The sequence below is a fragment of the Gopherus evgoodei genome, chromosome 6 (assembly GCF_007399415.2).
Source record: "Gopherus evgoodei ecotype Sinaloan lineage chromosome 6, rGopEvg1_v1.p, whole genome shotgun sequence".
In the NCBI taxonomy this organism is placed as follows: Eukaryota; Metazoa; Chordata; order Testudines; family Testudinidae; genus Gopherus; species Gopherus evgoodei.
Window position 1 is genome coordinate 71388774 of NC_044327.1, and position 26260 is coordinate 71415033.

The 26260-nt window shown below is 41.6% G+C and overlaps 1 protein-coding gene across 9 annotated transcripts in view; it reads right to left on the reverse strand.

Annotated features, from left to right (window-relative positions):
• PAM (peptidylglycine alpha-amidating monooxygenase) overlaps nt 1-26260 on the reverse strand; it is a 237785-nt gene that overhangs the window by 150863 nt on the left and 60662 nt on the right. For 2 of the 9 annotated variants that reach the window (XM_030566378.1, XM_030566377.1), the window contains exon 2: nt 20842-20887. The exons of the other annotated variants lie outside the window; for them this stretch is intronic. The gene's annotated coding sequence lies outside the window, so the exon portion shown is untranslated. The remainder of the gene's footprint in view (nt 1-20841; nt 20888-26260) is intronic. 9 annotated transcript variants of the gene reach the window in all.

The following is a 26260-nucleotide window of genomic DNA, read 5'->3' on the forward strand; positions in this document are numbered from 1 at the left end:
TGTGGAGCTCAATGCCAGGATATAGTGTGAAAATCAAAACTATAACTAGATTCAAAAAAGAATTAGAGAAGTTCATGGAGGACAGTCCATTAATGGCTATTAGCTAAGATGGTCTTGGATGCAACCTCATGCTCAGGCTATCCCTAAGCCTCTGACTACCAGATGCTGGGACTAGATGATGTAATGTATCATTTGATAGTTGTCCTGTTCTGTTCATTTCCTCTGAAGCATCTGACACTGGCCGCTGTTGGAAGACAGAATATTGGGCTAGATGGACCTTTGGTCTGACCCAGTATGGTCATTCTTATGAGACTGTACAATATAGAGAGCAAAACCCAAGTTACCTAATAATACTGACTAGGTGGTGGTACATTGGGGAAACAGTATAATTTTCCTCATTGTCTTCAAATATAAGAATAAAATAAGCCATGTATTTAATATAAACTTTGATCTGGTTTTCAGTACAACCATGTTTTCAACATATAATTCCACAACTTGTTCTAATGGACAAAGAAATCTTATCCTTCACTTTCACAAGCTGAACACCCTATACGTATATATCTACAACACAAGAGCTATAAAAAACTTAGAGGCAGAAGTAAGGAATATATTTATTTTCATTTGCATAATCTTACAGCGTAGGAAATTATTCTCAAATTCATGAAATATAAATCTGAAAGTATTTTTCAGCAACTATGAAACAAATCTTTGGTAATTTTTACTAAAACATTATTTGAGATTATGTGCAGCAATTCTTATTATAAATATCCATCCATTAACTGAACTCAACTCTTTTAGAGGAGACTACTGATAAACTTACTATTAATGATGCCTCCAACTACAGAGGCAATCAACACAATGAAATGCTCAGTTCTGCAATATTCAGTATATTTCAGTGTTCACTCAGTCCGGAGGAGATTTCAGTCTAATTGCAGAGATGATGCAATGAGTGAGAGTATCAGGCAGTAAGAGGGAGAAAAATGAGGACAAGGGATACAATAATAAGACTATACTGTTACTTAGGTTCATTTTATGCATATCTTGATAACTGTGGCTTTGCTTCTAAGTTGCACTGGGTGCTCCAGGGGATGCAAGAGAAAAGTAGTAAAAGGATGGAAATAATATTAGAGAAAGGGATAGAAAGGAAAACTATAATTATTTAGGGTAGGAAAGGGAAAGTGGGAGAGTGGAAGAACAGTCATGAACAGCTAGGAGTAGGAAGAAGATGAGGCCCTGACAGACTAGGTTGAAAAAGTGGTCAAGAAGCTAGAATTCCATAATGATAAAATACAAATCAGATTAACAATATTATCAGAATACAAGTTTATAAGGATCCCAAGTAAGCAGTTCAGAGGAACAAGAAGGAGGAATGAATATCAATACTGCAGAATGGAAGTGCAGACAGGAACTCTGTCACTCCAACAGTTCAGTGTCGACCGCAAGAACACATCTGAAAAAGGATTGCAAGTGTTTGGTAAAGTCTCAATTTAGCCCTTAGAGCCTTTTGTCCACAGCACAAAACCACCAAACAATTCAGTGCAATTAGTAATCTCTCCTTTGACAAGGATGCAAGGAAGAGAGGCAAATGGCCACAGCCAAGGTTTCAGTGGATCGATAAAGCTTTATCTGGGAAGCTTACATACTGCCCGTTTCCAGTTTTTAATTTTTCTTTTACAAATGCTATTTGTCTTCTTGTTTCATAAATATTAAACATACAGGACTGAGTGAGACCACCTGGGTTCTTTTTCCAGCTCCACCACAGATTGCACATGTGATCGTTGACAAAGCATTTAACCTGTGCAACTCAAGTTTCTGCATCAGTAAAATGTGGGTGTTGAATGACACTTACCTCCTACACGGGGAGCTGTGAAATTAAGGGATTTTATAAAATGTAACAGGATAGTTGGATGGCAGAATGGCCAATTGCAAATTATTCAACAGCATCTGTATCACAGCCACCATACACACTTTTATTGGGGGGGGGGGAGGATTCTTTCTGTTCTTCCAGAGCTTTTTATCTGTCAAAATAGGATGATCTTTTGCAAAGTACAGCATTTTGCATTTCTCAAAGTTCTTTTTGAATTTTATAATACAGTATGAATAGGTACCTCTCAACTAGCTTTGAAACAAAATCCACACTATGCAGAGGTAAAGACCCATCCCTTCCTGGCATTTGTCTTTAGTAACAAAATAAATTCAGTTCAAGACTTTTCTGTTAGATTTTGCTACGCTTAAGATCCCTTCAAACTGTTCAGCCCACACTGTAGATCCTCTCCCCCTAGAGAAAGTCATTCTCAACTCTGTTCTGTTACGGTGGTATAATGAATCAACACAGCCAGAGTCTATTCAAGCAGATACAAAATGTAAGAGAGGCTGATAGTCTCTACTACATGCATACCTCTATTACATTCATAACACATCTGTATCTATATAAAGTCTATCATACCACTGATATATTTCAATTAAGTCTATTCCTTGGTCTTCAAACTTCTCTGCTCTTTGACTATCCACACAGAAACATTACCAAACACATTTTTATGAGAGCTTCAATGTTTGACCAATATCATTAGATGCTCTCCTATGTCACACCATTTCTAAAAAGTTCAGTGTTTGAGGGTTTCACTGAAGATGACAAAACACAGCCCTTTTTAGCAGCACACATCATCTCTTCCCTTTAAACTGGGAATCTGCATTCTACGGTCCTCAAGAGAATTTCACATGGCACTGGAATGCATTTACTGGTTGATAATGCAGCAGACTTCTCAGATAGGTACAGTATCCAGTTATTTCCTGTTCTAAAGCTACTCCATTTTCCCAGCAGGAAACATTCAAAAAATGCTCCATATAACAAAAAGCACAAAAATGATTAACAAGTCAGCAGGATCCCTAAAGAGAATTTAAAATTCCAGATGTCCACATTTAAGGGGGAGAAAAACAACAAACAACATTACATAAATTATGTGCATAGAGCACAACTCAACACGAATTTTCTTTCATTTGATCTTCACAATCCAATTGGCAAATGGTTTCTAAAAAGCATATTTATTATGCAGTTTATACATTTTGAAATAGTGTGCAAAAATTAGCTTTAGTATATGTAAAGAAAAAATAAAAATGAAATTGCGTACAATATCTTATATCTTATCAAATTAAGTAACCCTTAAGATAAAATTCTTATATACTTCAGAGTGAATTATACATACTGTTATGTTTCCTCTAACCAAGTGTGTAACAGTTTTCTAATCAGCATAAGACTTATTTCAAAGACAGCTAGTGCTCATGCTTTGTAGACCATCTTTAGAAAGCATTATGATGTCATGTTTTGTTTTTTACAATTACCTAACAGTCATTATAATTTCATTTTTGACTTGGGTATCTATATCTTAAAAGAGCTTTTATAATATTTTAATAATGCTTTAAAACCATTAAATGGAAGACATATTTGTAAAATTTTATTTAATTGAAAAAGGAGCTCAGTTTGTTGGCTACAGAGTTCTCTTCAATCTCTTCAATGAAGTTTCTTCTTAAACAGTCAAATGGAATTCTAGTCAATTTAAAAAAAAAATAGTTAGGAAATGTTTCCAGTACTGTGGAAAACATGTCTGAGTCCTCTTCTAGTCTCGGTGAGTTTACAATCACCTTTAAATAATCTTTTTTTCTCCTCTATTTGTGTGTGTTAAGACCCACACTAAAGGAAAATTAAGTAAATAATTGACCACAGGGAAAACAATTACAATGGATTATGCATGTGATAGGGGGTACAAACCCTGCACCAGGCAAGAAGGGGTTAGAGAGTAGCCTTGGGCTCAGACTGCTCTGCTCCATCTCACTTGTGAAACATGCCAGTCTTGGAGGAGGACCCTTAAAAAGAGAGAAGCTCGGTTCAGAAGGGCCCAGCTTGTGGAGGTGGATAGACCTTTCATCCTCAGCTCCCAGAAAGGAGCAAGCAGAGATCCAAGCTTCGTTCGGTTTCTGGGAAGCACACAGAGGTAGGACAGAGGAGCTGGTGCTGCTCTTTATTTCTGTCAATTTAATTTCCTCTCCTTTATTACCTTGGGAACTGGGACTAGGGGTCTGACTCTAGGCCAGACCCCTACTGAGACAGTCAGAAATAAGATGCAACTTTAATTCTATCACCATGAACTCATTCTGACAGTCTCTAATTGAATGATCATTAGTATACAAATCACAGCACAGATGGTGTTCAGGGAATGAATCAAATAATATAGTGAATGATGAGGGTGTTGTCTGTGGGATTCCTGCCTCTTTTGCTCTAAAAGCTGCAAGGTGAGCAGAGAATGATGCTGAGGAATGCAAGAAGAGAAAGACTGTCATGTAGTTAAGGCAGCTTAATACCATCCAAGAAGGGTATTTCCTGTTATTAATGTGCAGGCATTCCAAGAGGAAGAACCCACTATGGGAGGGAAAGGTGGTCTTGCCAACACTACTGTTAGCCCTTCCTCTGCCTGCACCGTGTGGGGTCCCTGCCACACTGGCATCCTGGCCATACAGGCTTCCACCAGTCCCTGGTCTTGACTTGCTGGGAATGTGTCTGCATGTCCCCACCAATGAAAGCCAGGCAGAGGAAATCTCCTAATGTGAGAAGTATCCATTACTGGAGTCCTCCAGTAAGCACGAAAGAGAGCTGCATGAGGAGACTGCTCATCTGTGTAGCATCCAGGAGCATGAGAACTTCATCAACATGACACATGGGAACATCGGGGATGGAAGCTGTTGGCCATCTACAGATGACTACATCTGCACTGGAAGAGGAAGGAGAGAACCAGTGGCTCTACAGAGAAGAGACTGGATACTCGCCATCTTGGGCAGCAGACAGGTAACATCATATGGAAAGAATATTAACAGATAAAGCAGTTCAGGAGCATTGGCAGTTTCTCAAAAAGATAATATTAAATGCACAACTGCCAACTATTTGAATGTGATGGAGAAATATGAAGAAAGTGAGAGGGCAATATGCGTCTACCAGGAGTTCTTTAATGACCTGAAAATGATAAAGAAATCCTACAAAAAGTGGAAACATACAAACTGCTGAAGAGGAGCACAAAAGAACGGCTTCAGCATATAGGGACAAAATCAGCAGGGCTAAGGCAAAAAATGAGTTATACTTAGCAAGGGATATAAAAGATAATAAGAGGTTCTACAAATACACAGGAGCAAGAGAAAGACAAAGAAAAGCATAGGTTCCCTACACAGAGGAGGAGGAGACCTAATAACTAATGACATCAAGAAGGCTTAGTTAATACCTTTTTTACTTCAGTCTTCACTAAAAATGTTAATGGTGACCAGATACTCAACATAATTAACATTAACAACAAAGGGAAGGGAACACAAGCCAAAACAGGGAAACAAGTTAAAGACTATTTAGCTAAATTAGATACATTCAAGTCAGTAGGGCCTGAAGAAATCCATCCTAGGGTACTTGAAGTAGCTGAAGCAATCATCTTCAAGGAAACTCACGTATGACGGGTGAGGTCCAAGAGGTTTGCGGAAGGGCAAATATAGTACCTTTCTTTAAAAAGGGGGAACAAAGACGACATAAGAAATTATAGACCAGTTAGCCTAACATTGACACTGAGACAGATAATGGAACAAATTATTAGATAATCAATTTGTAAGAATCTATAGGATAATAGGATTATAATGAATAGTCAATATGGATTTGTCATGAACAAATCATGCCGAACTAATCTAATTTCCTTCTTTGACAGGGTTCCTGGGCCAGTGGGTGGAGGAGAAGCAATAGACATGATATATTGATTTTGGTAAGGCTTTTGACACAGTCCCACATGACATTCTCATAAGGAAACTAGGGAAATATGGTTTAGATGAAATTGCTTTAAGGTCAGGGCAAAACTGAAAGGCTGTACTCAAAGAACAATTATCGATGGTTCACTGTCAGTCTAGGAATGCGTATCCAGTGAGGTGCCACAGGGGTCAGTCCTGGGTCCAGTACTATTCAATATTTTCATTAATGATTTGGATAATGGAGTGGAGAGTATGCTTATAAAATCCAAAGATGATACTAAGCTAGGAGGGTTTGCTAGAACTTTGGAGGACAGGATAAGAATTCAAAACAACCTTGACGAATTGAAAAATTTTTCTGAAATCAACAAGATGAAATTCAATAAAAAACAAGTACAAAGTACTACAAAGAAAAAATCAAATGCACAGCTACAGAATGGAAAATAAAACTGATTGCTGAAAAGGATCTGGGGGTCATAGTGGATCACAAATTGAACACGAGGTAAGAATGCAATACAGCTGAAAAAATATCATTCTGGGGTATATGAACAGGAGTGTCATATGTAAGGCACAGGAGGTAGCTGTCTTGTTCTACTTGGCATCAGTAAGACCTCAGGTGAAGTCCATCTGCATCCTGTTCTAGGGACCACACTTGAAGGAAGATGTGGACAAACTGGAGAGAGTCCAGAGGAGACCAACATAAAAAAATGGTTTAGAAAACCTGATCTACGAGGAGAGGTCAAAAGAACTGAGCATGTGTTCAGTCTTAAAAAAAGAAGACTGAGGGAGCACCTGATAACTGTCTTCAAATATGTTTAAGAGTTTTATATAGAGGACGATGATCATTTGTGTACCATGTCCACTGAAAGTATTTGGCTCCGTTTGCAGCAAAGGAGATTTAGGTTAGATATTAGAAAAAACTTCCTATCTATAAGTGTAGATAAGCTCTGGCATAGGCTTCCAAGGAACACCATCCCTGAAGATTTCTAAGAATAAGTTAGACAAACATGGTCAGGGATAGTTTCGGTTTACTTGCTCCTACTTCAGTGCAGGGGCTGCTGAGTCAACTTCCGAGGTCTCTTTCAGCCCTATATTTCTATGATGCCATCAGAGAACTGACCTCTATTCCTGTCTCTGACAGAGATTCCTATGCAGTGCTAGGCAAGCAACTTAAACCAAAATTTTAACAGGCGCCTACTAATTGTGATTCCTCGTTTTCTAGCTGCCCAACTTGAGATGCCTTAGTGATTGAGATTTTCAGTAGTGCTGAGCACTTGCAACTGAAACACAGATTAATGGAAGTTGTGGATATTCAGTATTTCTGCCAGGAGGGTAGCATGGCAGGGTGAAACTATAATGGGGTGGGCAATCAGAGAAGGTCCTCAGTTCTAGTCATGGTTTTGCGACTAAATCACTGTGCAGCCTCAGGCAAGTCATTTGGTCTTTTTCTCAGTTTTTCCTACCTGGTAAATGGGGATAATACACACAGTCCTTCTCTTTTTGTCTCAGGGGAGTTATAAAGATAAAATCATTAGTACTTATGAAACACTCAGATGTGACAATGATGAGTGCAGTGGAAAACCACAGGAGAAAATCAATTCTGTATTCAGTTTAGAATTTGGATGGTGTGTAGAAATGAAAGCATGGTAACATATTAAATGAGGCAGGTAAACAGAAATATCAAACAGCATAATACACACGGAAACAGCGTGTTACCCATGTAACAGACAACAAAGCTAAGGACAAAGACAATAATAATAACTGGTTCTTTCAGAGAGGCAACGTGGATATGTGAATAGATTTGGGGTCTAAACAACCAGAAGGAGAGGTTGCTCACCTTGTGGAGTACCTGGATTTCTTTGAGATGTCCTATGAGTGCCCCACTTTAGGTAACTTTCAAGCAGTAACCCTATACTAAGGAGGCAGGAGGTTCAGAACAGAGTCCAGTACTGAAGAGAGAACCGTGTTGCCTACTGCAGAATCCAATCTAGCAGCATGAACCAAAGCATAATGGTTGGAAACAGTATGCACCAAGGTCCCTGTTTCAGCTCTGCAGATTTCAGCAACCAGAACATCCTTGAGTAAAGCTACAGATGTAGACTGAGATCTAATAGAATATGCAGTCACTTGTAGAGGAAGTTGGACGTGAGAGAAACCGATAAAAATATACCCAGAGTTCCATTTAGTGTGTCTTTGCTTGGAGTAGATCCCTTCAACATATCTGCAATAGACGTAAGAAGCCCAGGGACTTCCTAAATGGTCTGGTTCTGTGCAAGAAAAAGCCTAGAGCTTTCCTGACATCAAGTATATGGAAGGTAGCTTCCTGTATAATCTGATGCATCTTTGGAAAGACAACAAGAATGTGAATAGTCTGGTTAACATGAAATTCAGAAGAAACCTTACATAAAAAATTGGGATGTGATCTTAACAATACCTTCTCCCTAGAAAATATAGTGACTAGAGGGACTGATATTAAAGCTCAAGCTCACCAACCCTTTGGGAAGAAACGATGGCCATCAAACAGGATGTCTTAATAGACAAATGTAACAGGGAGCACATGGCATATAGTTCAAATGGCTGTTTCATAAGACAGTTAAGAACAAGACGGAGATCTCTAATTTGCAGAAAGCAATTCATAAGCCCTTTCAGGAACCTTGTTGTGGCTGGATGTGTGGAAAAAGAAAATCGAGAAACCTACTGGTAAGTGCAAAGCTGTTATTGATCTAAGTGAAACTTGATGGAACTCAGACAGCCCTCTGATATCTTCAATTCCAACAAGTAATTGAAGATTGTGAAAGAGATGACTGTGCCAGGTGAAAGATGACAATTACACCAAATATGAAATTGTCTCCATTTCTGGAAGTTAAATTAGTCGCCGGGGATAATATTTCTTGGTGATGGTCCATTCAGGCAAGGGGAGTGGTTACCCGATCCTGTTTAGTCCACAATGTGATGCAAGACTCAACTATTTAATCTTGCACGCTACTAAGAGTTTCAATAGAAAACTATCAGAGGCTTCAACACTGAAATTTTGGGGGAAAACCTACTTTATTAGGAAAGGTAATTATTAATAGATGTAGACTCAGGTTGATGTTTTATTATTTTGTTTTATTACCATTTGCTTTCACCACTCTCTCTTATTTCTAGTTACTTTATTTTTTAAAACAAACCTACTATTGTTGCACTGCAAGAGCTCACATGTGCTGTCTGGTTTACAGCAACAGTGATTTAAGGTAAACTGAGATCTGAGATATCTGTTAGTAGCCCAGTGTCGGGGGCTAGATATCACACAGGAATGCTTCAAAGGGATTCTTGGACTGGGATGCGCATATTATAAACCTGCAAGTTGAAGACAGGGCAGGCATAGCCCAGAGGTGAGCGCTTGAGTGGCTGAAAGGCTGGTGGTGTTAGGGAGCTGACATCCATCCAGGCACAGGCAAGACTCCCTCATACTAAAGGCCAGGGGAAACAAGGTGGGACACCGCCCAGAGTGCTCTGAGAACCATCACAGAGATCTCCAACGAGAAGGTCACAACAATTTTTATAATAGAAAGTGTTTAGGTAAATTTAAAATAGGCATTACCACCACTTCCCTAGAGCATATTGCATTGCCATCCCCAGTATATAGGGCACTACCAATTTCACAGTTGTGAAAAATGCATCACAGACTGTGAAATAAGCCAAATGTCCCCTTGTTCCTAGGAGTGCCCCAGCAAAGGTACCTCTGGGTGCCTCACCCTGCTGCAGGATGCTCTCTGGGACTGAGCAGCAGCCTCAGAGGTTCCTGCAGCTGTGGAAGGCTGCTGCAATTGGATCTGATCTTCCCTGTGCTGCTGCGAGGACCCCAGCAAAGGGGACTCCTGTCACTCCCCTGCCCAGCCGGAGCTAGGACTTGCTCTTCCCCTGCACAGCTGCAGAGGGGGTGGGGAGACCAGACCCACCTCTGGGAACCTCCCACGGCTGCAGGAAGCTCCATGGTTGCTGCCTTCAGAGTCCAGACAGCATAGAGGTGAGGGTGGCAATCCCATGACCCCTCCCCCCAAATCTCATTTTGGGTTGGGATCCCCATGGTTACAACACTGAAATTTCAGATTTAAACATCTGAAAAGGTGAAATTTACCAATTTTTAAATCCTATGATCGTGAAATTGACCATAATGGACCGTGAATTTGGTAGGGCCCTACCAATATGTCAAGTACTTTAATCTGATACCCATTAAAGGTGGACATATGTCTAGGATCATTTAAAACTGGTATTTTAAAAATTTCTTAAGTATGCAAGTGTAATATTAAATCACATGAGAGGAATATTTATAAAACACAATTTTCTATAACTGGTGCTTTGCATCTCACTTCAGCGCAGGATTCCAAATATTCAGTTATTGAAATTTCTAGTCATATTGTCCTTATGTAGTCTACTATCTGTATACTTTATACTACTTTTTCAATCAAAAGCCTATACTGTACTTGAATTATCAATTTATACCCTTACTCTCTCTGTACTGTACTGGATCAAATAATTTTCCCCTTGTTAAAAAGCAGATACCATTCTTTGATTTTGTGCAGCACCATAAACACAGCTGGTGATTTAAATTCTTAACTTGGTATATTAATATTAAACCAGTTTCTTGCTGTGAAAAGTTACATTTCGGGCCAATACTAGTAAAGAAACACTCATTTAAAATATGTAGCACACATGCACTTGCTTTATTCTTCCAAAAAAGCATTTTCCTTTCAACATTGCTCATTTGGATAGCTAGAAACTAACTGCAGTCCAAGAGACATTCTGGTCCATAAAAAGAGTTCCTACACTTGTACTTCAGATCCAGCACTGTGGAATCAAGAATGCAGATGCTTGCCCTCTAATCATTTCCCATTCCTTTCAAACTCCAGATACAGCCCTTAAATCTGTGATGCATAAGGGAGAAGGGGTTTAAGTTAAGCACAGATCTGCAGAGACAATACATTAGAACCACACATATACTCTTAAACATAGGCGCCAACTTCCTCTCTACCTGGAGGGTGCTTGACCCCCTATTCGTCCGCCCCCGGCCCCACCCCCACTCCACCCCTTCACCCAAGCCCCAGCCCTGCCTCTTCCAACCCCAGCTCCGCCTCCGCCCCACCCCTACTCCAGCCCTGGAGCACCCACAGAGTCGATGCCTATGCTGTTAAATAAACTTTCTCGTTCAGGACACAGGAATTCTGCAAATCCACACTACAGAAGAAGCAAGAGTGACAGTCCCCATGTGGAGGGTTGGGTGTACTACAATTAAAGGAAGTAAAGAATACAAATTGATCAACCACTCTGAAGTCAACTTTGAGAGAATTCTGCATGAATCTGAACAGAATTCCAGGTGTCAGATTTACAGATTTCAACTATGCAAAATTGGTAATTAAAAAGGTGCAAAGGCTTGCCATCACAACAGTAGAATAGACTCTAAGTCCTACAGGTAAGGAATGGCAGCGATGTTCTAACACAGATGAATGCCCAATTTAATTAAATTTAGTCTAATCCCTGAATTTAAATAACTCAGTCCCTTAATCTTTGTATCAAAAGTGACAAATAGGAGACTTCCTTAACAACTTCATTCCTTCTGGCTAACAACTTTTTGCCCATTTAACATCCAAGATACATTCATATTGCTATTAAGAAGTTCAGGGAGATAAAAATACAGACAAACTTCATTTAAAAGTCATTCATATAAAATTTGGATAGTATCGCAGTCAAAAACTTCTAGATAAGGTGAATGTTGACCAACTTTTGTAAATGAATCTCACAAAATTTGATTATTTTTCTTAAAGCTACAGCTCCTGAGTCATGTTACTACATGAGAATCTCAGTTTCATTTAAAACAAATGACATTTCTAGCCCTCGTGGTTGTGGAGAAAAGCTTGAAAACACGAATCCTAGAGGCTCAAAGAACAAATAGCAAATAGAAAGAATCCAAGACAAATTTGTAAAATCTCATTCTTATTCATGATTTTTGACTGCTTAAACTTGGCAATACTGTGAGGTCTAAAAACAATGTTATCCTTAAGAGAAGTTGCTTCAAAAACGTCTGTCAACGTCTGCAGCTCAGAAACTAAGAAACCAACCTTGAACGATGGATAATAAGAAGGAAGGAACAAGAATGAAGAGGCTCAGATGAAGCCTTCATGAATCTTGTAAGGAACAGATTTTAAGTCCTACATTTATAGGCTTACAATTTGAGGAAACATACATAGATAATAATACTAAGGAAGGAGAAGGACCGAGCCTCCATAAACAGGGATATGGCAGGCAGAGATGGCTGATAAGTATGCTCTTTAGCCATAAGCAAAAATAATCCTAAATACATCAAGGATATGTTGTATATACTTCTACTTAAAGTATGTGAATGCTGAGTGGAAAGGATCTACATTCCTAAAACATAGATGACTCTCTCAGAGAAATGCAAAATTTGCTCAAATAACTCACAAACTGGACGATCAGATAAACATCTATTAAACTAGGAAGAGCTCTTTCGCACCTTTCTGAGATAATAGTGCTCAGGAGAAGAACAAAGGGCAGGTCCTTAGAAAGAGGTAGTTGTTCTACAGATGTGGTCTTTAGATCAAATGTTAAGAAACGGTCATTCTTACACTAGTAATTCAGTGCAAACACATTTGGGGGTCAGTACCAAGATCCACTGGGCTAACAGAAGGAAAGGAATTGAGGATACTAATGGCATGAGGGCTTTTATACCCTCAATTCTAGAATGTTTGGCCCTGGGATGTACACCTGTACCCCTTACTGAATACTAGGTCAAGCATCCCAAGGCACGAGAAGCAGGGCACGAGACTGTTGCAGCACAAATCTGCAGTAACAAGGTCACAAAGAAGCAACAATTCTTGTCAAGGTTACACTAACATTTCTACATCCAGTGGACACAGATATCAAGAGTGAAATTTATGTTGTGCCCTTCCTGTTTGCAGATCAATAGGTTCATAATGTCTTTTAGATGTTCCCAACTAGCATAAAGCATAAGAGTTCCGAAGTTGCTCTGAAACATGCCCTCCCCACCAGGCGCTGATTGGCCTTCTATGTTTTTATAATAAAAGGAATATAAAGTTCATAGCATCCTTAGAAAACCATCATTACTTCAAAAGCAGTTTGTGAAAACAGAGATTAAATGAAATAAGAAACTGTTATAGCACATCAAATGTGTTTGTCCTCTGCATAAACAAAGGCAACTACTTCCAATGGGATTTAGACAAGAATTTTGATTTTCCCTTCTATTTAGTTTATAGAAGTGGAAGACATTAAAAAAAAAAGTAGAAACCCACAAGAAATCTCTTCTGTGATCTAAATGAGATAAATGGGAAGATACATAAAAATAGCGAAACTCCTAGCAGGGAAAAAACTAGACATAATATAACAAATTCTTATTTTTATTTCCAGGCTTATGCAGTATGTTTGTGTAGGACTGCTGCCATCTTCTTGTATGCATTTAAACAGTATAACATCCTCATCTTGCCACCCTCTTGAAATGAATGCAAAGAATTCAGTTTTGTCTAATCTGCTAGGAACATGAGTGATAGATGTACACCACAATGACAAAGAGGAAAAATTTTAACCCGGAAATGCAAGTGAAAACAGTTACTTAGAATTTTAGGGTTATGAAGAGAGATTACCTACAGATAGCCTATACATAGGGAAAGGAATATTATATAGACAGGAAGGGACTAACATCAGTAATTTTTTTATGATGTAACTAATTTTAAAAGAATAGGTCAAGACTGAAGTTGGGGAGGGAAAAGTTCTAAAAGGCTCAGATACAATTTCCAAACACAAAGCATGACTGATTTAATCAAACACTTAAAATCAGGCACATATGTAATTGTATATCAACGTTCAGAAGTGAGCAAGCTACATTTCTGAAAAAGGAACAAATACAATAGTAATGCTATGAGATAAAATCTAATCTTAGTTTTAGAAAACTAAGTGGATTTAAGTTTCATGAATTCCTAAAGAATAATAGTAAACTGTAAGTCTTAAAATGCCAGTATGATGAAATTTGGTTTCCCAGGTCTGCTGTAGCTATAAATACAATACTTAGATCTAAGATTTTCTAAGGTTGGGTAGTTTCTGTGGATTTTAATAAAAACAAAAGATTTATCTGCTGAATTTGTCCGAGCTGTCACTGAATTTGCAATGTAGTAATACCCATTACCTAGTTAATCAATGGGCTTGTGCAGTAAAGCTATAAGATGAGGCTCTAAAAATAAGCAGGGGTTCAAATTCACTGAAGAGTGTTTCCTGAAATTGTGAATCAAATTAAAATAATCTCTATTGGGCAATCTACCCAGTTGTACACCCGTATTCTCAGAAAGGATACCTTTTATCCTTCTCTTCTTTACCCTTATACACCAATGCAGACTGTTCAATGCACAGGTGCTGACTTTTATTTTTGCCGGTGAGTACTCCTCTCTGTCCTCTTCCATCTGTTCAAGCAGCAGGTGAGGCCTCGGGAGGGAACAGGCCTTGAGGTGGAATGGGGACTGGGCCTCGGGGTGCAGAAGGCACAGAGCCTCAGAGTGGAGCCACAGTCCGGGTGCTGGGGCCCACAAAAGATTAATATGGCCCTGCAGGTGCTGCACACCCCCTATTTTTTCAAGGGGTGCTTGAGCTCCAGAGTACCCAATGAGTTGGTGCCTATCATTCAACAGTAAACATAACTTCACTGAACTAAATGCTGAGTGTTTTGTTTTTCCAAGTGAAACCTGTGAATTGTTTGTGCATATAATGGAGTCCCCAGATGGACAGAATCACAGGCAGCACACGAAATATAGTAGCTGAGGAAAAAGCACATGGATTTTAATCATATTAACTCTACCTAGGAATGAGAGAGGTAACTTATTTCATCTGGATAATGGGATTTAAACGGAGCTTGGCATCAGACGGAAATTTGATTTAAAATGTTTACCTGGAAGAAATGAAACTTTTTTTGAGGATAGGGAAGTCTTCCCCGTTCACTTGAATAGCAGCTCAAATGAGATCTAATTTCCCATTGCATAAACCCAAGAGGCAGAAAAACTCTTATTTAAGTGTTGACACCTGAGACTTTCGCATCACTATTATCTAGTTAGGTACACACCACAATAATGTTCATCTTCTGAGATTTTATTTTCACATTTCCTTATATCCTGTATTTTTTCAGATGCAAGACAAGGGACAAGAGGTGATAGGAGGCAACTCTACTTTCTACCTTGCTCAATCTACTAGCCCCCACATACCACGGCCCACCACACAGTTTAACAGAAGAATCCATACCATCCCCAAATACATCTCTGCATGTAAAGCATGCAGTTCATCTTGATTTTTAGAAAACTTTAAACGTAAAGGTTAATCCTAGTATTAAGAGTCAGTTTTGAAGTTTCTTCCATTCTGAAAATGGATACATTTTCATGCCAAATGCTAGACCGAGTCATGTAAAACTTCCACCACAGGCAACTTGTGGCCTACTATTACCTTAAATTCTAGGTGTTTCCAAAGTTCATTCATTACTGCATACACAAAACTCATTGGTCCTCTCCAAAATTTTAAAGCCTGGCCTGTGTATAGTGGTAGGATTACAATGGACAGGAATCAGTTAACTCAGAGCAAAAGTACACATCCCAATACTAAAGATTAGCATGGTCTTTTAAAGGAAGTCTACCTTCTATAAAATACTTAAAATAAAGTACCTGTGGAACTCCTTGCCTGAGGAGGTTGTGAAGGGTAGGACTATAACAGAGTTTAAAAGAGAACTAGATAAATTCATGGAGGTTAAGTCAATTAACGGCTATTAGCCAAGATGGGTAAGGAATGGTGTCCCTAGCCTCTGTCTGTCAGAGGATGGAGATGGATGATAGGAGAGAGATCACCTGATCCTTACCTGTTAGGTTCACTGCTTCTGGGACACCTGGTATTGGTCACTGTCAGTAGACAGGATACTGGGCTGGATGGACCTTGGGTCTGATCCAGTATGGCCGTTCTTATGATTTTAAATCCACGGAAACAAAATGTAAGAGTGACTCTGCCCTTAAATATATTAGAGTTGGTTTTACATTATGAAAGGAAAAAGGTATATGAAAAACCTGCTCAGAGGGCTGGATGAGCACAAAAAGTGTTAATGCACTTTCACTCTGTTAAAATTCTGTCTTAGCTAATAAAAGAAAACTATTGATAGTTCATTTCAGTCCCTGATGGACATATGTTCATATCATAAAAATAACTCCCATGGTAGCACAGATGAAAGTGTCTACTTTATACTGGTCTAGGACTGCAGTTAGCAGAAGTATAGGGACAACTAATCAAGGTAGATTCACTTGAAGAGCTACATATGCAATTTTGTATAGCATCTTCTAAAGCTTCTGCCATATGACAGTATTCTTTGAGCAATTTGTAGCATGCTGCAGGCTTTTTCATGCAAGGTGTACAGCAAACTCTTCCTTCATGTGACTCTCAGACAACAGTATCTTCACTGTGACATTGGAGGTGTTTGTGGTAAGCAATACCAAAGAGTCTCATCTTTCTGGTAATATTTTAATTGATTTGTCTCCATATATATGTCACGCTTGAGGTGGACTTTGTCATAGGTCCAGTATTTTCTCTGTAGCCACATCATGAGGTGTCCAGCCAAATCTCAATAGATGTTAACAGTTTCTGGTTTGTTGCAAGCTTGTACCTCAGCTATACCATCTATGGCTGCTACGCTGAAAGGCCTCTGCTAGCATAAGATACCAGTCATACTGTCAATTGGTGCTGACTTACGGAAATCATGCAAGATATGCATTAGTTTGCTTTTCACCTGACACACATGGATTGTTCTGTCACATTCAAAAACCAATTGTGGTACCACAGAGGACTCGTACTTTCCCAACTCTCACTTAGATCAACATCATGCTGAGATCTGTATGTGACCAGGAGACAGACAGACAGTGACATGCCTATATTTCCATAAAAATTTAGCAGCTGCAAACAAAGTCTCCATATTACTGCTGACATCAGCACTTTATTCCCAATTTTGATAAAAGCAGCAAAAGACGTGGTGCTAAAGATATACACTGTGATTCATTTCTGAGGATAGGATTTCTAAAAACTTCATTCCTATCCCACAGTTCATCTTCAATAAGTGCTTTAAGAGTCTTTCTGTTAAGCATTTGTTCCTCTTCATTTCTCTTCAAAGCACATATTTCCCTGTACTTAGCCTCCACATTGGCCATTCCCGCCATTTTCCCATCCATTAGAGTCTCTACAAGGCAATTTATGAATTCCAGCTGAGTCACACATTTTGCAGAAGTAAAATCAGTATTTGTTTTTGTTGCTTTTACCTTTTGATGGAACATATTACATACATTCTTGGTGTAGCACTCGTAATATGCAATGTTGTATGCATCTTTTGGATCAATGCACCCACTTAAATTTACTTTTCAGACATTTTCACTAAGACTGACTGCTTAAGATAGTTTTTCACTCCCATGTTGAAACTGTGCTTAATGGATGCCTTCAGGCTTCCAACTTACAACAGAAGAAACAGGTGTTCTTCTTCGAACATAGGCCATGGGACATAATATAAGGGTAGTCTTTCCCACAACTAGCACTTATCCCAGCATCTTCAACTTTTTTCTGATGTTAGATGGACTTCCTCTCCTGCCTTGGCAAGTTCAGTTTACGGGTGCACTTCTTATAGCATGTAAGGTGCCACCAACTGTTGAGTTTAACCAGGTCCTCCATGCTGGTGCCTCCAAAGACTCAGCTACTAATCAGTACTCATCTCCCCATTGATGCCTAAAAATGATCAAGACCAAAGTAAAAACAAGGAGTCTATAATACATTACTATGGGATTGTATGTAACATAATGTAATGTATGTTATGTAACTATGTGCATACATTTGTGGATGAATTCCCATAATTTCTGGCTGGATACTGAAGTCTTAACCAATGGCTTATTATGACTATCAAAGCTGATAATCAATATCACTGAACTGCTGCTTTTTAAAAATTTTATTTTAACCAATAATGGCAAATCAACTTGAAGCACTCCTCCCTTTATCGTAATCTGTAACATTATAAAAAGTAATGAGGTATCACGTTCTGTGCATTAACTGATAACAGCACTGTCAGTCAATGACCACAATGGGGGCTGCATGTGTGACATGCCTGAGTTAAAGTACAGTTAAACACTGATTTTTAGATATTCAAGAAAATGTTTATCTACATAATTGTTCTAGGTTTGTCATGTTTGGTACCACTGTGTTTGAGGCAGAAAGCACTTTTGAGTGATACTCAACTTGACCCATTTCCACAACTCTTAACACAATTTCCACCAACCAGAGAACCTGAAGCTGGGAGCCGGGAGGGACGGCAGGGATGCAAGTCGCCCTGCTAGGCAGCAGAGGGTGATACCACTGAAATTATGATTCTCTAGATTTTTAAAAATCAAATGACACCTCCCTTATCTTTCTATCATTACCTTGCCCATGGAATTACACACGCTTCCAGACTATAGATGAGAATATTGACAGCTTCACAAACTTGCACCACAACAAGCCCAACAGTGGACTTTTCCACCCCAAAATGGTCTACCACAGACCAGTAGCTGTCTGACATTGCCAGTTTCCAGAGGGAAATAGCCACCTGCTTCTCTACCGGTATGGGGAAGAGTGTGTTCTGCTGCTGTAGAGTTGGGGCCAACTCCTCACAGAGCTCCAGGAACATCTGCTTCCTCATTCTGAAATTCTGCAGTCACTGCTCATCATCCCAGTGTGATACCACCACAGAATGCTGGGTTCTCCTGGTCTAGAAGCAGCAGTCCACCCATGGACATACAGTCACAACACTGGCAGTCTCCTGTGGCTCTGTGTCATGGGGAGACAGTGGATCAGTCACCATCCTGGTCACCTGTCTTCCACTTGTGAGAAAGGTCCAAGTCCATTCACCTAAGATTCTCACCGGTCGTGTACCTGTAATGTGCACATATTTGTCCCGCAAGAAGAAGCAGGAAGAGAAACACGTCATTGATCATTTGCTCAATGTCTTCCATCAAGTTGGACAGGAGAGACGGGTGAGCAGGAATACTTATCAACAAATACCTGAAGGCATGGACAGTGCCAACAGCACACTGCAAGCAGTTCCTAAAGTCTCCTGTAATGCACAGAACCCTAGGTTACTGCCTCTGAAATGCTAATGCCAAATGCACGTATCAAAAAAAGTGGCAGAGTCGACATAGATATTCAGCTTGTACCCATGTCCAGCACAACACATGTGGACACTCAGCGTCAGTATGGGGGTACGTGCATGAGCATATAATAAGTACCTGAGTATGCACATCAGTGTAGATGTAGCCTATGATAGCATTAAAGATGGCCTGTATTTAACAGCTTTATTACCCTGGTTTATGTACTACAATAAAATTTTATTGTGTGTCTTGGATTGTCCATTTTACCTTTCCCCTGAACAATCTACACTTCTCAATTTCTATTTCTTGTTGACAATATTTTATCCTGCTAATAAGCATGAACAGCACAGAGGCAGCATGGATTCAACATTACAGAAACCAACACAGAGCCTTTTCCTGCCAGTAAGTCCTACCTATCACTATGACCATTTTGTTAGTGTTTACTAACAATAATATTCTATTTTACTGTAATAAATTATCCTCAGATGATTCACAAACTAGACCAATGTCTTTTATTCTCCTTTTCCATAGGAGAACTATGTGTAGGTAATCTGCAGTAAAGATATATGTTTTTGCTGGAATATCACTACTAAAATATTTAAAATACAAAATCCCTGAATTCCAACTTTTCAGTACTGTGATGAAATTAAATGAAGCATTGTATTATACTCAAGATACAATACTTTTTCAAAATATAAATCATTAAAGAAATAAAAAAAACCTTGAGATTACAAAGTATCCTTGAACACATGCTTGTAACAACACCACGGACAAATAAATGTGCAATTCCCTAACAGCACTACATCTTTGAAAAAAGCTTACACATGATAGACTGGCAAACACATGGTAGAGTTTATGCAAACAGAAAATTCCTTTGTATTCAATATATTAAAAAAAGGTTACTATATAAAATGAATTACTTTTCTAGCAAACAGTGCTATTAAGTACACTGGAAGATCTGAGATTAGAATTCATGAGTTCCTAACTCCCATTTCCATGCTCAAATAGTATCATTAGCACCTTTTTGGGCTACTTCCTCATAGGTTAGTGAAGGAGAAGCGTAAGACTGAGGTATTCAATTAACCTGATTACCCTAATTAACTCCACTATGAATGCAAATTGGAGGTCTGTATGCATAAGTATCCATTTAGAAAGGGACAGATTTCAGAAGGGCTCAATACCCCCAACTTTGGCCAGATTTTTCAGAAGAATTCAGCTTCCATTTTGTCATCAAAATAATTGGCTACATTTTCAGAAGAGCTCAGTAACTTGGATACTGAATACTAAATACAGTGAATTGTCCCAAAACAAAAGACTTCAGCGTGAAACTGCAGAACTGGAATTAATTTGCAAACTGGACACCATCAAATTAGGCCTGAATAAAGACTGGGAGTGGTTGGGTCATTACAAAACCTAACTTCCCCCATACTAATTTCCCCCTACTGTTACTAACACCTTCTTGTCAACTGTTTGAAGTGGGCCACTCTCATTACCACTACAAAAGTGATTTTCCTCCCTTGGTATCCTACTATTAATTGAATTGTCTTGTTAGACTGATCTTCCACTCGATATGTCAACTCCCATCTTTTCACGTGCTGTGTATGTATACCTGCTACTGTATTTCCACTTCAAGCATCTGATGAAGTGGGTTCTAGCCCATGAAAGCTTATGCCCAAATAAATTTGTTAGTTTCTAAGTGCCACAGGGACTCCTGGGCGTATTCTTGTAATATTTTCCAAAATGTGTGATTGCTTTATTTTCTGAAGGATTGGTTAACAGAACTAATTCACCAGCAATGTAATTTGATTAACTTATTTAGTTGATAAAATTTAATTTATTTCATCTAGTTTGTTTTAACACATGCAGCGATAGCATTAAGATATTGTTTACCAACCTTTAGATAATTGAAAGGCACCGCACTATTCCACAGACTAGAAGACCTGGAAAGAGGGGAGGAACAGCACAGGTGAGAGGTGCAGAAGAAATACAGAAAGCTGCATAATGCAGGACCCATTCTGACTCCCCACTTGATGTACATTGGGGGCAAAACCATGGGTAGAATCTTTGAACCCAATTTCTTCCCTGATGCTGCAGTAGTCCCTATAACAGCTCATGGACACAAGGGCTATATGCTGAGGAAGCAGCTCACTGGCTCATGCTTTATGAGAGCATGTCCTGATGCCACAACATCAACAAAAGGTCCTCTAACCTGAGCAGCATGGAGCCTAAATACACACAGAAAGTGAAAATGAAGATAAGAGACAGGAGAGAGAAAGAATAGGGAAAGAAAAAGTAGACCCATGAGTACTGTGTCACAGTAGGGTAGAAGGGGATGGAGAGGGGGATGCATGTACATCTGCCCATTAAAAGAAACAACTCCAACAACAAAAAGTTGTTCCTCAGAATTATGGCTTGAAAACTCAGTATTTATCTACCCAATTACACCCGTGAATTATTGCAATACCTCACCACCCCAAATGACACTCCCAATCTTCAAATCCCTCCTTTTTTATAGTCTTCTTTGTATGGTGGATTAGTAGTGAAAGAGTGCCTTAATTATTTAAAACTACACTACTTTATGACAGATACTACAGATTACCTAATGCTGGGTCTCTGCCCTGTATTGTTTAAAAAGACTAAAGTCTTTGAGGGAGAAACCTTTGTTCTACACAGCACAGAGCTCCTACATCACTCACCCAAGAAATGTGTAATAAACTTTTCTGGCTTTGAGCACGTACCAGATATTTTAATATTAAATACAATATATTTGAATATGTTTTTAGAAGGACAAAAAGACAGCAGCATATATTATGGCCAACAGACACACAATTTTGTCATTGCTGTAAATATATCAAAATAATTTAATCCATATTATGGACTAAACAACAATTTTGTCTTCCTAATAGTTCTTGTTTCTTTGGGTAATGCAGTGAAGTGGTATTCCAGAACCTACCCCTACTGACCAACTCAACCCCCATATAAACCCAGCAACAAAAGAACACACCACACACAGAATGGCTATTCTAGGTTTCCTCTTCTAAGAAAAACAGTGTAAGTGTTACAACTTCACAGTGATGAGCACATCAGAAATGCCTATTAATAAATTTCCTTTGAGTTTCTCTTGATTTATCATCTATAAAAGTTGGAGGACTTTAAGTGGAACTATATATGTTCACTTATTAAGAAATATCAAAATCTTTACCGTACTATTTTCCACAGCTCTAAGTCCTAAACCCAGCTGGTAAGTCATCTGAATGTTTAAGGAGAAAAGACGGTTACTCACCTTTGTAACTGTTGTTCTTCGAGATGTGTTGCTCATATCCATTCCAGTTAGGTGTGTGCGCCGCGCGTGCACATTCGTCGGAAAACTTTTACCCTAGCAACTCAGTGGGCCGGCAGGTCGCCCCCTAGAGTGGCGCCGTCATGGTGCTCGATATATACCCCTGCCGGCCCACCCGCTCCTCAGTTCCTTCTTGCCGGCTACTCCGACAGTGGGGAAGGAGGGCGGGTGTGGAATGGATATGAGCAACAACAGTTACAAAGGTGAGTAACCGTCTTTTCTTCTTCGAGTGATTGCTCATATCCATTCCAGTTAGGTGAATCCCAAGCCTTACATAGGCGGTGGGGTCGGAGTGAAATGTTGCAGAATGAAAACTGCTGAGCCAGAGGCTACAGCATCTCTTGACTGTTGAACCAGGGCATACCGCGAAGCAAAGGTATGGACCGAGGACCAATGGAGCTGCGCGACAGATCTCGTGGGTAGGAACACGAGCCAGCAAGGCGGCAGATGAAGCCTGAGCCCTGGAGAATGCACGGTGATGTGGCCTGGGGAAAAATGAGCCAAATCATAACAAGTGCGGATGTACGCCATCACCCAAGATGAGATCCTCTGAGAGGAAAAACAAGCAAGTCCTCCCTTTGGTCTGCTACTGTGACTGAGCTGGGGCACCTTACGAAATGGTTCTGTCAGCGCAATATAAATGCGAGCACTCTACAGATGTCCAGGGAGTGCAATGGATGCGCCCATTGCGTTGAGCTGTGGGTAACATGAAAGGCTGAAACCACCTTAGGGAGGAGAGCCGGGTGCGGTCATAACTGCACCTTGTCTTTGTGAAACCTAGTGTACGGCGGAACCACCGTAAGAGCTCTGAGCTCGGAGACCCGTCTGGCCGATGTAACTGGTACGAGGAAAGTTGTCGTCCAAGACAGGAATAGCAAAGGGCCGGTCGCGAACGGCTCGAATGGGGGAGACATAAGTCTGGTTAAAACTAGGTTGAGGTCCCAGGTTGGAGCTGGGCGGCGCACCCGAGGGTGCAAGCGCTCCAAGCCCGTGAGGGACCTCGAACCCATTGTGTGAGAACATGAAACGTCCACCTTAGCCTGGCTGGAAGGTAGAGATGGCTGCCGAGTGTACCCTCAGCGCTGATACCGCCAGGTCCTGCCGCTGAAGGCCAGAGGCAGGCCAAATAGAGGGGATCGAGACCTCAGTAGGAGCAAGATCGAGCTTATTGCAGCTGTAGAAGAAACGCTTCCACTCGGCCCGGTACGTTGACCAGGTGGAAGGCTTCCTGTCACCCCGGCTCAATTACGCAGCAGCCACACCGTGAGGCGAAGAGGCTGCAGGTCCGGGTGACGAAGCCTGTCGTTGCCCTGAGGATGAGGTCTGGGTGGGGTGGCAGGGTAATTGGGTCGGTTATTGACAGGCCGAGCAACGTGGTATATCAGTGCTGCCTGGATCACTCTGGAGTGATCATGATGATGCGCGCTCTGCCCCTGCGGAGTTTGAGCAGGACCTAATGAACCAGTGGGAACAGTGGGCAGGCATAAAGGAGTTGGCCTTTCCACGGTATCAGGAATGCGTCCAAGATCGATCACGAGGAGAGACCTTGGAAGGAGCAGAACATCTGGAATTTTCTGCTCTCGTGGTGAACGAACAGGTCTATGTGAGGAAACATCTCCACTTCTGGAAAGCAGAACGCCTCACATGGGGCAGAGTGATCACTCGTAAGACAGGAAAGACCTGCTCAGTCAAAGCGCCAAGACGTTCCGAACGCTTGGGAGAAAGGACGTCACCAGCTCCATCGAGTGGGCCATGCAAAAGTCCCAGAAATGGATGGCTTCCTGACAAAAGGTGGGGGAGGACCATGTCCCTCCCTGGTTATTTATGAAGCACATGGCCGTTGTGTTGGCTGTAAACACCGAGAGACCACGGCCTCGCAGCTGCCGCTGGAACCCCTGGCACGCCAGGCGGACTACTCTCATTTTTGGGGCATTGATGTGGAATGCCAGCTCCCGAGAAGACCAAAGGCCTGAAGCTCGGAGGTGATCATGAGCACTCGAGCAGAGAGATGACGCGTCCATCGTCAGGGGCGGTGAGGGCTGGGGCGGACGGAACTGCATCCCTGCCCACACCAGGGAGGGAGTTAGCCACCACTCTAGGGAGCCTAAGGTGCTGGAGGGAACGGTGACTACCATGACCATTGGCTCCCTATCCGGGTGGTACGCCGAGGTGAGCCGGACTTGGAGAGGATGGAGGCGGAGCTTGGCGTGTTTGGTTACAACCATGCGGGCAGCCATGGCCCCAGGAGACTGAGACAAGTACGAGCCAAGGTCGTTGGGAAAGCCTACAGACCTCGGATGATTGTTGCCATCGCCTAAAACCGCAGTTGTGATAAGCAGGCTCCGGCTAGGTAGGAGACCAGGATAGCCCCTAGGAAGTCCAACCTCTGCGTGGGAACCAGAGTGGATTGCTCTATAGTAATCATCAGGCCTAGACCTGTGAATAAGACCATGATGATGCCCACGTGCTGAGTGGTTTGTGTCTCGGAGTCTCCTCGGATAAGCGAATCGTCCAGATACGGAAAAACGCATATCCGACATCAGCGAAGGTAGGCGGCGACTATGGCCGTAAACCAGAAGTACTGACGGTTGGCTAGAAAGCGGAGGTATCTCCTGTGCGGAGGGAAGATGGCATTGCAAAAGTACGCGTCCTTCATATCGAGGGCAGCATAGTAGCCCCCAGGAGGCCAGGATGGAATAATGGTTCCCAGGGATACCATGCGGATCTTCAACCTTATCCTAAACTGGTTGAGACCGTGCAGGACTAGGAAGGTCTGAGACCGCCGTTTGAGAGGGGAACTAGGGCATAACGGGAGTAAACCCCCTTGCCCCTTTCGTCAGTCGGTGTCTGCACCTCTTGTACGAGGAATTGCTCGTGAGAGGGGTCCCTGAAGGGGGACAGGGCTGGAACAAATTAGAGGTGGTACCTATGCTCCACCGCGCGCAGGACCCAGCGATCTGAAATTAACTGGGGCCACGCCAGGAGAAAGCGGGATTGGGATCCCGGCCTGTGACTGGTACACCGCCCTCAGGCGCACCTTGGAAGGTTCGTCTTTGGTCCCAGTGGTAATTGCGAGGGATCTTGACCTTGGCTCTTTAGGGGTCCTGACGTTCGTCTGCGACCACCTTGGCCTCGCCGTTTGCCAAAGTCCTGTCTCTGGCTAGGCACAGAGTAGGGCGGCTGGGGACAGAAAGGCCTGCGTTTGGTGGCTGGCATATGCATGCTGAGAGAGCACATTAGGACCCTATTGTCCATCAGGCTTCGCAGCCTGGGGCTGTCTTTGCCGCGAAGAGGCCTTTACCAACAAAGCATAAATCCTGAATGGCATACTGCAGCTCCGGCCGGAGGTTTGAAACCTGAAGCCATGAGATGCACCTCATGGCGACATCAAAGGCCAGAGTCCTGGCTGCTGAGACTGCTGCGTCCAACGAGGCCTGGAGGGACGCTCTGGGTACCTTTTTCCCCCGTCCTCCAAGACGGCAGCGAACTCTTGGCGGGAGTTTTGAAGGAGAAACTCCATAAACTAAACTACCTTCACCCAGGTGCTATAATTATAGCAGCTAAGCAAGGCTTGTTGCTTTGCTACTCAGAGCTGCAGGGTCTCTGCAGAGTACACGTGGCGGCCAAGCAGGTTCATTCGCCAAGCCTCCTTCGGTTTCGGGGCTGGCGCCCGCTGGCCATACCAATACCTCTCCTTAACAGACTGAAGACCAGTCGTACCCCTTAGAGGGCCCCTACTAAAAGAAGGCACGGGCAGAGTCTCTGACTCTATCAGACCTTGCCCAACTCGGCACTGGGGACCGGCACCGGGAGGCAGACCGGTACCTGGAACAAGATCCAGACCTGCAACCAGAATGGTGCCGGGAGGTCGACCAAGATCTCGAGGCTTGGGGAGAGGCTACAGGAGTCAAGGTACCTGTCGCGGTGCCGGGAGTCGGAATGGTGCCGATAGCGGGTCGGCGAACGGGATACC